This window comes from Dendrobates tinctorius, unplaced genomic scaffold, assembly GCF_039654945.1.
Source record: "Dendrobates tinctorius isolate UK_male_01 unplaced genomic scaffold, ASM3965494v1 ptg000009l, whole genome shotgun sequence".
NCBI classification, from domain to species: domain Eukaryota; kingdom Metazoa; phylum Chordata; class Amphibia; order Anura; family Dendrobatidae; genus Dendrobates; species Dendrobates tinctorius.
The window spans coordinates 5880345-5894131 of NW_027361677.1; the positions used below are offsets into that span (position 1 = coordinate 5880345).

A 13787-nucleotide genomic window follows, 5' to 3' on the forward strand; every position below is an offset into this window, starting at 1 on the left:
GACCATCAGGAAGGTCCTGGAAGGACACGGAGGTATAAAAGGTTCGCATGGCCGCTCGGCCATGCGCTAATATAGAGAAATATTTAGACCATGTGGAGTGAGAGTTGTATGCATGTATGAATGTCTCTGGTGAATGACTCATTGGAAACCCCTACCCTTGGTACGCATGTGTTGTGCATCCTAGCCTGTTAAGCGCCCAGGCTGAGGAGCAAGTAGGTGGCAGAGTCAGAGACTGGCAACAACGCCAAGTGGTGGCTTGGTCTGTACGCCACGGTTCACTTGGTCGACACTCCACGGTCGCCAGCGTCACTTAGTGGCGTCCGCAGTTGCAACGCCGCACACTTAGTAGGCCTAGAGGGACTCTGACCCTGTGTCCTTGGGGCTGAGTTCTGTGACCTGATACTGAGCGTTTACCTTGCTGAACTCTGTGAGCTTTAACAGGCTCCGGCATTTATGTTCAGCGGTAGTGCGGCTCTGTGAAGCAACAGTCCACTCCTGTACACACCAGGTGACGTTAACCCCCATGTGTTCCTCTATTATACCGCCATATAGCGTCCGCCATTACCGAGCAGCAGTTTACCACCCCTGCACGATGGATCTCGGGCTGCAAACGCACCTTATTACCATCTTTATTATTTGGTGCGTTCCGCCAGCCCTAACACCCAGATGCTCTCATCCTCCCCTACAACAAGTTGAAACTGCTTCTGGTGTTCAGTATGACCAGGAACTGCCCTGATTCCTGATTGTTTTTGTCCCTCATTTTCATCTTTATGAAAGTTGGGCGGTATGGTTTCACCCTTAGCTTCATCTGGGGGTGACAAGGTGTGAAGCGCGCGTCAAGGTCTGAGGGGCTGCAGGTCTATAATTTTTGGTGGCGTCAGGATAGTTACGATTTACAAATAGTCATTCGCTATTGTTTTTGTGTTGCACGCTATACATTTTAGGCATTCCATTGCACATATTTAATGGTATTTATAGAAGAAAATGTTAGTGTTTACATATATTTATTAACTAACATTTAACAATATCTTCTGATCTTTCTCAGCATGGACCAGTTATGGTGTCAGCAAGGCTATTATATTGCCAGTCTTATAAAATGCATTTTTTTTCACTAGCACCCCCTGTGGCCCATTGTGTGTATTACATTCTCCTTGTGCAGTAATCCCACTGGGCATCTGGCACCATCTAGTGGCGCTTAGTGGTATTGTTAACACAACATCAGCTGCATGATACTTCAATCCAGGCTGGTTTTTTTTTCTGCCAGATCATTGATCCAGTCCTGATCACATACCTTTATCTTTTCCCTCCGGAGGTGTCACCTTTTCTTTCCTGTTCTGTGATCCCATTTTGATTTGGTTTAATCATGTTGATATTTCCTTACATGGGGACTCACTGAAAGGGATAATAAAGCTTAACTTTTATTCAAAATATAATCATAAATCGCCTAAATGACGTACAGCATGGTGCACTTGTGTGTATCATATCCCATAATAACGAGACACAGCAAAAAACACAAAGAAAACAAATATTTTCCCAAATGTGATCTATTACATTGCATAAGAACACGATGTGTCTGACTCGACGCGTTTTGCCCTTGCATGTCCAACATCAGAAGGTCACTTCAAGGGAGGGTCGATTCAACCAGGTGGTCCTAGATTTCTCAGACATAAGGTGACTACAGACTACATGGTCCTGGAGGTTTCCGCCTCATCAATAAGTGAGCGAGGCATGTATAGTAATTATCTTTCCAATATCCTCATCAATTTTGAGATTTTTTTGGGGGGATTGATGCTAGTGTCACTTTACATCTATGTTCATAGATAATGTGCTGAATTTTCAATACTTAAATACGCCTTGGTGTTAACACCAGCAGGTACCTCATATATACAGCTAAATACAGTACAGACCAAAAGTTTGGACACACCTTCTCATTCAAAGAGTTTCCTTTATTTTCATGACTATGAAAATTGTAGATTCACTCTGAAGGCATCAAAACTATGAATTAACACATGTGGAATTATATAATTAACAAAAAAGTGTGAAACAACTGAAAATATGCCTTATATTCTAGGTTCTTCAAAGTAGCCACCTTTTGCTTTGATTACTGCTTTGCACACTCTTGGCATTCTCTTGATGAGCTTCAAGAGGTAGTCACCGGAAATGGTTTTCACTTCACAGGTTTAATAAGTAGGATTTCTTGCCTTATAAATGGAGTTGGGACCATCAGTTGTGTTGTGCAGAAGTCTGGTGGATACACAGCTCATAGTCCTACTGAATAGACTGTTAGAATTTGTATTATGGCAAGAAAAAAGCAGCTAAGTAAAGAAAAACAAGTGGCCATCATTACTTTAAGAAATGAAGGTAAGTCAGTCTGAAAAATTGGGAAAACTTTGAAAGTGTCCCCAAGTGCAGGGGCAAAAACCATCAAGCGCTACAAAGAAACTGTTTAGGCGTCTGGTTCCTGCAGCGGTTCAGCAGGAATCCAGAGCCTCACATTCTGCGGTCTCCCATTGTCTTTCGACCACAGAGACGATTGCTCAGCAATCCCAGCGTCCCAGACTCGCTGCCCAGACCTGCTCTGTGGGTCTGGCTATTGCTGCCACCTTTGGGTCAGCAATGGCAATGCAGGCTGCTCATCAGCAAATCGCTCCAGAGGCTAAGTCCCTCCGACGTTCTACTGAGCATGCTCACGAGACAATCTCCCATTGGAGATCGGGAGTCACACGCCCAGGTCCTTCTCGTGAGCTGATTGGTCTATCACTGGGATCTGGAAGCTTCCAGAAGGTCCCGGCTATAAAAGGTTCGCATGGCCGCTCAGCCATGCGCTAGTGTAGTCTCTAGTTGCTAACTGTGTGAATGATGATGGATGCATGAACCTGCGAATGACTCATTAAGATCCCCTCCCTCTGATATTACGAATGTGTACAGGGACTTAGGCTTAGAGTCAGTGCCAGCCAGTGGCAAGCTACCAGCCACAGCACCATCTTCAACAGTGCTAGCGTCCGACAGTGCGCCTGCTACCGGGCATTGTCGCATAGCGGCTGTGTCAGTTGCTGCGCTGAAGTCTGCAGCTCCCCTTGGCGTCCGCAGTTGCGACGCCGCACACACGGTAGGTCTAGATGGACTCTGACCCTCTGCCTTGGGCCCAGCTCCTGTGACCATATACCGTGCGTGCACTTCTCTGAGACCTGTCAGTCCAGCAGGCTGAGTATTTAAGTTAACGCTTTAGCATCTCTGTGAAGTTTAACAGAGTGTGCAGACTGGATGACGTTCAACCCGTGTGCGATATACCGCCACATTCAGTGTCCGCCATTAGCTAGCAGCAGTGTTTACACCTTCTGCACGGTGAACCCCGGGCGGCGAACGCACTTTATGTTATTTTAGATTTAGTGCATTTCACCGTCCTTAACAGAAACTGGCTCACATGAGGACCGCCCCAGGAAAGGAAGACTAGAGTCACCTCTGCTGCGGAGGATAAGTTCATCCGAGTCACCAGCCTCAGAAATTGCAGGTTAACAGCAGCTCAGATTAGAGACCAGGTCAATGCCACACAGAGTTCTAGCAGCAGACACATCTCTACAACAACTGATAAGAGGAGACTTTGTGCAGCAGGCCTTTATGGTAAAATAGCTGCTAGGAAACCACAGCTAAGGACAGGCAACAAGCAGAAGAGACTTGTTTGGGCTAAAGAACACAAGGAATGGACATTAGACCAGTGGAAATCTGTGCTTTGGTCTGATGAGTCCAAATTTTAGATCCTTGGTTCCTACCACCGTGTCTTTGTGCGACGCAGAAAAGGTGAACGGATGGACTCTACATGCCTGGTTCCCACCGTGAAGCATGGAGGAGGAGGTGTGATGGTGTGGGGGTGCTTTGCTGGTGACACTGTTGGGGATTTATTCAAAATTGAAGGCATACTGAACCACCATGGCTACCACAGCATCTTGCAGCGGCATGCTATTCCATCCGGTTTGCGTTTAGTTGGACCATCAGTTATTTTCCAACAGGACAATGACCTCAAACACCCCTCCAGGCTGTGTAAGGGCTATTTGACCAAGAAGGAGAGTGATGGGACGCTACGCCAGATGACCTGGCCTCCACAGTCACCAGACCTGAACCCAATCGAGATGGTTTGGGGTGAGCTGGACAGCAGAGTGAAGGCAAAAGGGCCAACAAGTGCTAAGCATCTCTGGGAACCCCTTCAAGACTGTTGGAAGAACATTTCCGGTGACTACCTCTTGAAGCTCATCAAGAGAATGCCAAGAGTGTGCAAAGCAGTAATCAAAGCAAAAGGTGGCTACTTTGAAGAACCTAGAATATAAGACATATTTTCAGTTGTTTCACACTTTTTTGTTAATTATATCATTCCACATGTGTAAATTCATAGTTTTGATGCCTTCAGAGTGAATCTACAATTTTCATAGTCATGAAAATAAAGAAAACTCTTTGAATGAGAAGGTGTGTCCAAACTTTTGGTCTGTACTGTACATAGAGGCGCACTTCTGATTTGCTTTGGGGTTATGTACCTGTGTACTTCCCCTTCGGCTCTACCATTGGCTAAGTGAGCCAAGCCCCCTGTGGATGCACCATGGGGAAATCCTGACTACCTAGTTCCTATTGGTCAATACTGGAGCAATTGAAATGCGGCCAGGCTTTGAGTCACTGTGTAGGCGTGGCCAAGTCTTTAATTAACCGGCGTTTCAGCGGAGCCACATTGTAAATACTTATGCTTTAGCAGGACTCACCACGTATCCTACTGACTTGTGTATCAGGGGGAAGAAATTTCTGCACTAAATTAGAATATCATCAATAAGTTAATTTTTTTCAGTTCTTCAATACAAAAAGTGAAGCTCATCTATTATATAGAGTCATTACACACATAGGGATCTATTTCACGTGTTCATTTCTGTTAATGTTGATGATTATGGCTTACAGACAATGAAAAGCCAAAAGTCATTATCTCGGTAAATTAGAATACTTTATAACACCAGCTTGAAAAATGATTTTAACATCCGAAATGTTGGCCTACTGAAATGTATGATCAGTAAATGCACTCAATACTTGGTTGGGGCTCCTTTGGCACCAGTTACTGCATCAATGCGGTGTTGCATGGAGGCGATCAGCCTGTGGAACTGCTGAGGAGTTATGGAAGCCAAGGTTGCTTTGATAGCAGCCTTCAGCTCGTCTGCATTGTTGGGTCTGGTGTCTCTCATCTTCCTCTGGACAATACTCCATAGATTCTCTATGGGGTTAAGGTCAGGCAAGTTTGCTGCCAATCAAGCAGTGATACTGTTGTTTGTAAACCAGGTATTGGTATTTTTGGCAGTGTGGACAGGGGACAAGTCCTGCTGGAGAATGACCTTTCCATCTCCAAAAAGCTTGTTGGCAGAGGGAAGCATGAAGTGCTCTAAAATGTCCTGGTAGATGGCTGCGCTGATTTTGGTCTTGATAAAACACAAGACGAAGGTACGCCGATACGCGCTTCGGGGCTGGCACATCCCGGGAACCATAGCAGCAATAGAGGTATAGCACCGTGCCTGCACATTTAAACACTTTTGTTTTGCCTCTAGAGTTCTTTTTATTCATTTACTTACTCCATTAATTGTTTATCACTGCACTCTATTTGTGGTTATGTGTTCTGTTATGAATGAGTCACCGTAGGAGGCAAAAACAGAAATACTAGCTAAGTCCAGAAAACCAGAGAAGTTGGCAGCTATCGGATTGCAGACCCCTGAACCTAACAACAACAACTAGCAGTAGCCGTGGGGGGTTCCTACGGTGCCCTAGACCCCTCGATCACAGCCGGAGAACTACAGAGCCTAAAGACAGAAAGGGAAATCTAAACTGCCCCAGAGCAGACCCCAAAGCAATAGGCAGCCCCCAACATATAATGACGGTGAAGCAAGATGAAAAAACACTCACACAGATAGAAAGAAAGGCTGAGCAAATGATGGGGCCCAAGCTAACTAAGTAGGACAGAATAGAAAAGCTGCTGTCTGCAATCCGCCAAAACCCTCTCAAAAACAAGAGCCAACAGACTGATAGGGAAAAAAGCCCTGAAGACGCTAGGCTTCAAAAAGACTATATCAGTACTTAGGTATTATCTGAAGACAGAGCAAAAAGGAATTCAGCTCACCCAGCAGGGAAAGGCAGAAATCCAGAAAAACAAGGCAAAACAAAACCAAAACACAAATGCAAAAAGTAGAGCAGAAAACTTAGCTTTTGAGGAGCAGGAATCAGACTGGTCTCCAAGAATCCCTCTGAGTAATCACCCGCAAGGCAGAAGGGCGTCGGCTGCCTTATATCCAGTCAGCAATCCCAGTCACCCAGTCATCATCATTCTGCTCAGGTGCTTTGTAATCAGCCTCACTACCTTCCTTCACCAGAAGAGGGAGTTCATCAGACCTCAATGGTGAAGGGGAAAATGAACTCACAACAGTACCTCCCCCTTGAGGAGGGGTCACCGAACCCTCATCCACGCCACCAGGGCGATCAGGGTGAGCCCGATGAAAGGCACGCACCAATCTTTTGGCATGAATATCAGAGGCAGAGACCCAGGAATTATCCTCCTGACCATAACCCTTCCACTTAACCAAATACTGGAGTCTCCGTCTAGCCAGACGGGAATCCAGTATCTTCTCTACCTCATATTCCATGTTACCTTCAACTAATACAGGGTCCGGAGGTGCCACCCCAGGAACAACTGGTTCAACAAACCTCTTCAACAAGGACTTATGAAACACATTATGAATTTTAAATGTGACAGGAAGAGCCAAACGAAAAGAGACCGGATTAATAATCTCCAAAATCTTGTAAGGTCCAATAAATCTAGGCTTAAACTTAGGAGAAGCCACCTTCATAGCGATATTTTTTGATGATAACCAAACCATATCACCAACCTTAAACTGGGGACCAATGGTCCTATGTCGGTTGGAAAACCGCTGGGCCTTTTCCTGGGAGAGAGATAACTTATCCACCACTTGGTCCCAGATCTGGTGCATTCTCTCCACCACAGTGTCAACACCTGGGCGGGCAGAAGGCTCCACCTGCCCTGAAGAAAATCGAGGATGAAACCCAAAGTTACAAAAAAAAGGTGACATCAAAGTGGCAGAACTAGCTCTATTATTTAAAGCAAATTCGGCCAAGGGCAAAAATGAAACCCAATCATCCTGATCAGCGGAAATAAAACATCTCAAATACGACTCCAAGGTCTGGTTTGTTCTCTCCGTCTGCCCATTGGTCTGAGGGTGAAAAGCAGAGGAGAAGGACAACTGAATTCCCAGCTTGGAACAGAAAGTCCTCCAAAATCTAGACACAAATTGAACTCCTCTGTCAGATACAATGTTCTCTGGAATCCCATGCAAGCGAACCACCTGTTGCAAAAACAGGGGCACCAACTCAGAGGAAGATGGCAACTTAGGGAGTGGTACAAGATGAACCATCTTAGAGAACCTATCACAAATCACCCAAATAACAGTCATTCTCTGAGAGACAGGCATATCAGAGATGAAATCCATTGAAATATGGGTCCATGGCCTCCTGGGGACCGGCAAAGGCATCAACAACCCACTAGAGCGAGAACAAGGTTTAGACCGGGAGCAAGTCCCACAGGACTGCACAAAATTCCTGACATCACGAGACAAGGCGGGCCACCAAAAAGACCGACTCACCAGATCTCTAGTACCAAAAATACGTGGATGACCAGCTAATGCAGAGCAATGAACTTCGGACATCACTCTCTTCTTCCACTGGTCAGGAACATACAACTTTCCACTGGGACAACGCTCAGGTTTGTCCTCCTGGAACTCTTCCAGAGCACGTCTCAAATTGGGCGAGATGGCAGAAAGAACTACCCCTTCGCCTAAGATAGTAGCAGGCTTGGTCACCACAGGAGAATCAGCAAAGAAGCTCCTAGAGAGGGCGTCTGCCTTGACATTCTTAGTGCCAGGAAGAAAAGAGACCACAAAATCAAAACGTGTAAAAAACAAGGCCCACCTAGCCTGTCTAGGGTTCAAGCATTTGGCCGACTCCAGGTAAATCAAATTCTTGTGGTCAGTGAGGACCACGACTTGGTGTTTAGCTCCCTCCAACCAATGTCTACACTCCTCAAATGCCCATTTCATGGCTAACAGTTCCCGATTCCCCACATCATAGTTACGTTCAGATGGAGAGAACTTTCGGGAGAAGAAAGCACAGGGATTCATTTTAGATGTTACAGGATCCTTTTGGGACAAAACAGCTCCTGCACCAATCTCAGAAGCGTCCACCTCTACCTGGAACGGGAGTGAGACATCAGGTTGCCGCAAAACCGGGGCAGAAGTGAATCTTCGCTTCAGCTCCTGAAAGGAAGAAACAGCCTCCGGAGACCAATTCAACACATCAGCACCCTTTTTAGTCAGATCAGTCAATGGCTTGGCAATACTAGAAAATTTTGCTATAAATTTCCGATAAAAATTAGCAAAACCCAAAAACTTCTGGAGGGCCTTCAAAGAAGTGGGCTGAACCCAATCATAAATGGCCTGTACCTTGGCCGGGTCCATTTCAGTAGTTGACGGAGACAAAATAAATCCCAAAAATGAAATCCTCTGTACCCCAAAAAGGCATTTCGATCCTTTGACATACAGGGAATTCTCCCTCAAGATCTGGAACACAGTCCGAACATGTTCCACATGAGAATCCCAATCCTTGGAGAAGATCAAAATATCATCCAGATAGATAATCAAAAATTTATTCACAAAGTCTCGGAAAATGTCGTTCATGAAGCACTGGAAGACAGAAGGGGTATTAGTGAGCCCAAAAGGCATCAACAGGTACTCAAAATGTCCCTCCGGAGTATTAAACGCCGTCTTCCATTCATCCCCATGCTTAATGCGGATAAGATTATACGCCTCCCTGTGGTCAAGCTTGGTTAACTCTGGAGAATAGATCCGAAATCAGGGGTAACGGATACTGATATTTATTAATAATTTTGTTGAGGGCACGATAATCAATACAAGGCCTTAATGAACCATGCTTTTTGGCCACGAAAAAAAACCCGGCACCTAAGGGAGAAGAGGATGGTCTAATATGACCCTTCTCCAACGACTCCTTAATATAGGATCACATAGCCTCGTGCTCGGGTACAGATAAATTGAAGAGCCGACCCTTAGGAAATTTACACCCCGGGCTCAGTTCAATTGCACAGTTATAACTCCTATGAGGAGGCAAAGACGCAGACTCATTCTCACTAAATACATCATAAAAGTCCGCCAAATAGTCAGGAACATCATGCGACTGAGGAGAGGTGGAAAAAACCGGAGCCTCACTAAGGGCACACCGACAACCCCAACTCACCACAGACACAGATTTCCAATCCAAAACTGGATTATGAATTTGCAACCAGGGAAACCCCAGAATAATGGTATCATGCAAATTATGCAACACCAAAAATCTGCAATTTTCTTGATGGTCTGGGGCGACCCGCATTACCACCTGGGTCCAAAACTGAGGTTTATTTTTCACCAAAGGAGTAGCATCAATCCCCCTCAAAGGGATAGGCGTCCGCAGAGGTGTCATCGGAAATCCACAACGTTTAGCAAAATCCAAGTCCATTAGATTCAGGGCTGCTCCCGAATCCACAAAAGCCTTGGCGGAAAATGTGGACAGGGAGCAGATCAGAGTAATTGCCAGAAGAAACTAAGGTTGAACACCACCCACAGAAAACGTGTGTGCAAAACGTTTCTCTTGTTTAGGACAGACAGAAATAATATGCAAGGCATCTCCACAGAAAAAACACAGCTTATTACGCCTTCTGAACTCCTGACGTTGCTCCCTGGACAAAACTCTATCACATTGCATAGGTTCAGACACTTGTTCAACAGGTGGCAACACCTCTCGTGCAGTCCTGCGTTCACCAGAGGGAACAGGAAATCCCACCATAGTATCTTTTACGGCTTCTGACAAACCCTTCCGAAAGAGAGCTGCCAAGGCATTATCATTCCAGGTAGTAAGGACTGCCCACTTTCAGAATTTTTGACAGTACAATTCCGCAGAATCTCGACCCTGGTTCAATGCCAACAGGGTCTTTTCAGCCTGATCAATAGCATTAGGTTCGTCATACAACAACCCCAAGGCTTGAAAAATTGCGTTCACATTAGTCAGCATAGGATCATCTGGTTTCAAAGAAAACGCCCAATCCTGGGGATCGCCACGCAGCAAAGAGATGACAATTTTAACCTGCTGTGCGGAGCTCCCTGACGAGTTAGGCTTCAAGGCAAAAAATAATTTACAATTATTTTTGAAATTCAAAAATTTAGACCGATCCCCAAAACATACATCAGGTGTAGGAATCTTTGGTTCAGCAGCATGTGAATGAGCAAGGTAGGCGGAAATTCCCCGCACTTCCGCAGCGAGCTGCTCCACACAATCAGACAATTGCTTTATCTCCATTGAGAGAAAAAAAATTCCCCCTACGGCCTCAGAGATATAGAGGAAAGAATATACACACTTTTTTTTTTTTTTTTACAATTCTTTCCTGCTATTGAGTACCCTAGGATCTATGGTATGGTGGGTGATTCTGTTATGAATGAGTCACCGTATGAGGCAAAAACAGAAATACTAGCTAAGTCCAGAAAACCAGAGAAGTTGGCAGCTATCGGATTGCAGACCCCTGAACCTAACAACAACAACTAGCAGTAGCCATGGGGGGTTCCTACGGTGCCCTAGACCCCTCGATCACAGCCGGAGAACTACATAGCCTAAAGACAGAAAGGGAAATCTAAACTGCCCCAGAGCAGACCCCAAAGCAATAGGCAGCCCCCAACATATAATGACGGTGAAGCAAGATGAAAAAACACTCACACAGATAGAAAGATAGGCTGAGCAAATGATGGGGCCCAAGCTAACTAAATAGGACAGAATAGAAAAGCTGCTGTCTGCAATCCGCCAAAACCCTCTCAAAAACAAGAGCCAACAGACTGATAGGGAAAAAAGCCCTGAAGACGCTAGGCTTCAAAAAGACTATATCAGTACTCAGGTATTATCTGAAGACAGAGCAAAAAGGAATTCAGCTCACCCAGCAGGGAAAGGCAGAAATCCAGAAAAACAAGGCAAAACAAAACCAAAACACAAATGCAAAAAGTAGAGAAGAAAACTTAGCTTTTGAGGAGCCGGAATCAGACTGGTCTCCAAGAATCCCTCAGAGTAATCACCCGCAAGGAAGAAGGGCGTCGGCTGCCTTATATCCAGTCAGCAATCCCAGTCACCCAGTCATCATCATTCTGCTCAGGTGCTTTGTAATCAGCCTCACTACCTTCCTTCACCAGAAGAGGGAGTTCATCAGACCTCAATGGTGAAGGGGAAAATGAACTCACAACAGTGTTCTTTGTTTGCTGCACTGATTTATTTGCACTTTATATGACATCATGAATTATTCCTATTTTTGCTGTTTGCACATTATTAATATTATATTGGCACTAGCACTTTAAATATTTTTTTATTAGGTCTTACTCTGTATTGTGTGATATTATCCCAATATCCAGTATTAGTGCTTACTGTTGTCCCCGGTTGTGCCTTATCCATGGCATTGGCCTTCCCCTATTTTTTATTACATTTTATTATTTGATATTTATCTAATAAACTTTAATTATTGGACATATTCTCGGTTTCCTCCGTTGTTTGACTTGATAAAACACAGTGGACCTACACCAGCAGATGACATGGCTCCCCAAACCATCACTGATTGTGGAGACTTCACACTAGACCTCAGGCAGCTTGGATTGTGGCCTCTCCACTCTTCCTCCAGACTCTGGGACCTTTATTTCCAAATTAAATGTAAAATTTACTTTAATCTGAAAACAACACCTTGGACCACTGACAACAGTCCAGTTCTTTTTCTCCTTGGCCCAGGTAAGATGCTTCTGGAGTTGTCTATTGGTCATGAGTGGCTTGACACAAGGAATGTGACACTTGTAGCCCATGTCCTGGATACGTCTCTGTGTGGTGGCTCTTGAAGCAATGACTCCAGCAGCAGTCCACTTCTTGTGAATCTCCCCAATTTTTTGAATGGCCTTCTCTTAATAATCCTTTCAAGGCTGTGATTATCCCGGTTGCTTGTGCACCTTTTTCTACCACACTTTTTCCTTCCACTCAACTTTCCATTAATATGCTTGGATACAGCAGTGTGTGCACAGCCTGCTTCTTTGGCAATGACCTTTTGTGGCTTACCCTCCTGGTGGAGTGTGTCAGTGACTGCCTGCTGGACATCTGTCAAGTCAGCAGTCTTCCCCATGATTGTGGAGCTACTGACACAGACTAAGGGACCTTTCTAAATGCTCAGGAAGCCTTTGTGGGTGTTTCTTGTTAATTATTCTAATTTGCTGAGATAATGACTTTTGGGTTTTCATTGGCTGTAAGCCATAATCATCAACATTAACAGAAATAAACACGTGAAACAGATCACTCTGTGTGTAATGACTCTACTGTATATAATGTATGAGTTTCACTTTTTGTATTGAAGACCTGAAATAAAGTCACTTTTTGATGATATTCTAATTTAGTGAGAAGCACCTGTATAACACAGTGGATTTTACTGCATAAATGCCTCAATCGTATCTGCCCAAGACAGATTTGCTTTGCTAATGGTGACATCAACAATACTCTCCACTCAAACATAATAATAATATGGTGTGGATTTCCGCAACACGTCGATCATAGAATCATAGAATCGTAGAGTTGGAAGGGACCTCCTGGGCCATCTGGTCCAACCCCCTGCTCAAAGCAGGATTCGCTAAATCATCCCAGACAGATGTCTGTCCAGCCTCTGTTTGAAGACTTCCATTGAAGGAGAACTCACCACTTCTGGTGGCAGCTTGTTCCACTCATTGATCACTCTGTCAAAAAGTTTTTTCTAATATCTAATCTGTGTCTCCTCCCATTCAGTTTCATCCCATTGCTTCTAGCCTTTCCTTGTGCAAATGAGAATAAAGATGATCCTTCTACAATGTGACAGCCCTTTAGATATTTGTAGACAGCTATTAAGTCTCCTCTCAGTCTTCTCTTTTGCAAACTAAACATTCCCAAATCCTGCAACCTTTCCTCATAAGACAGGGTTTGCAGACCGGTCACCATTCTGGTCGCTCTTTTCTGAACTTGCTCCAGTTTGTTGATGTCTTTTTTAAAATGTGGTGCCCAAAACTGGACACAATATTCCAGATGAGGTCTGACCAAAGAGGAGTAGAGGGAAATAATGACTTCACGTGATCTAGACTGTATGCTTCTGTTAATACATCCTAGAATTGCATTTGCCTTTTTTGCTGCTGCATCACACTGTTGACTCATATTCAGTCTGTGATCTATTAGTATACCCAAGTCTTTTTCACATGTGCTGTTGCTTAGCCCTATTCCTCCCATTCTGTATATGCTTTTTTCATTTTTATTGCCCAGATATAGTACTTTGCATTTTTCCCTATTAAAAACCATTCTGTTAGTTGCTGCCCACTTCTCCAGTTTATTTAAATCTTTTTGAATCCTCTCTCTCTCTTCTCTAGTATTAGCTATCCCTCCTAGCTTTGTGTCATCAGCAAATTTAATCAGTTTAAATTAGTAGATGCGACTAATAGAATCGTATCTACAGTACTTAGTGCGAATGTAACCTAACTCTTAATACCAGTATATGAACAGCCTGGTAGCATTTGCTTTAAATAAGACATTCCAGAAACCCTGTTTTTCAGGAACCCATTGTGACTTTGTTCATCTTCAACTCCCTCGTTTGTATTTCAGACCTCACAGTGGTGTCTCCTCTACCAGAC

At 44.4% G+C, this 13787-nt stretch overlaps 1 long non-coding RNA gene across 1 annotated transcript in view; it reads right to left on the reverse strand.

The window, feature by feature from the left end:
* Positions 1 to 1303: 1303 nt before the first annotated feature.
* LOC141096077 (uncharacterized) overlaps positions 1304 to 13787 on the reverse strand; it is a 138495-nt gene continuing 126011 nt past the window's right edge. The window contains exon 9 of the long non-coding RNA XR_012233567.1: positions 1304 to 1392. This is a non-coding gene — a long non-coding RNA (uncharacterized lncRNA). The remainder of the gene's footprint in view (positions 1393 to 13787) is intronic.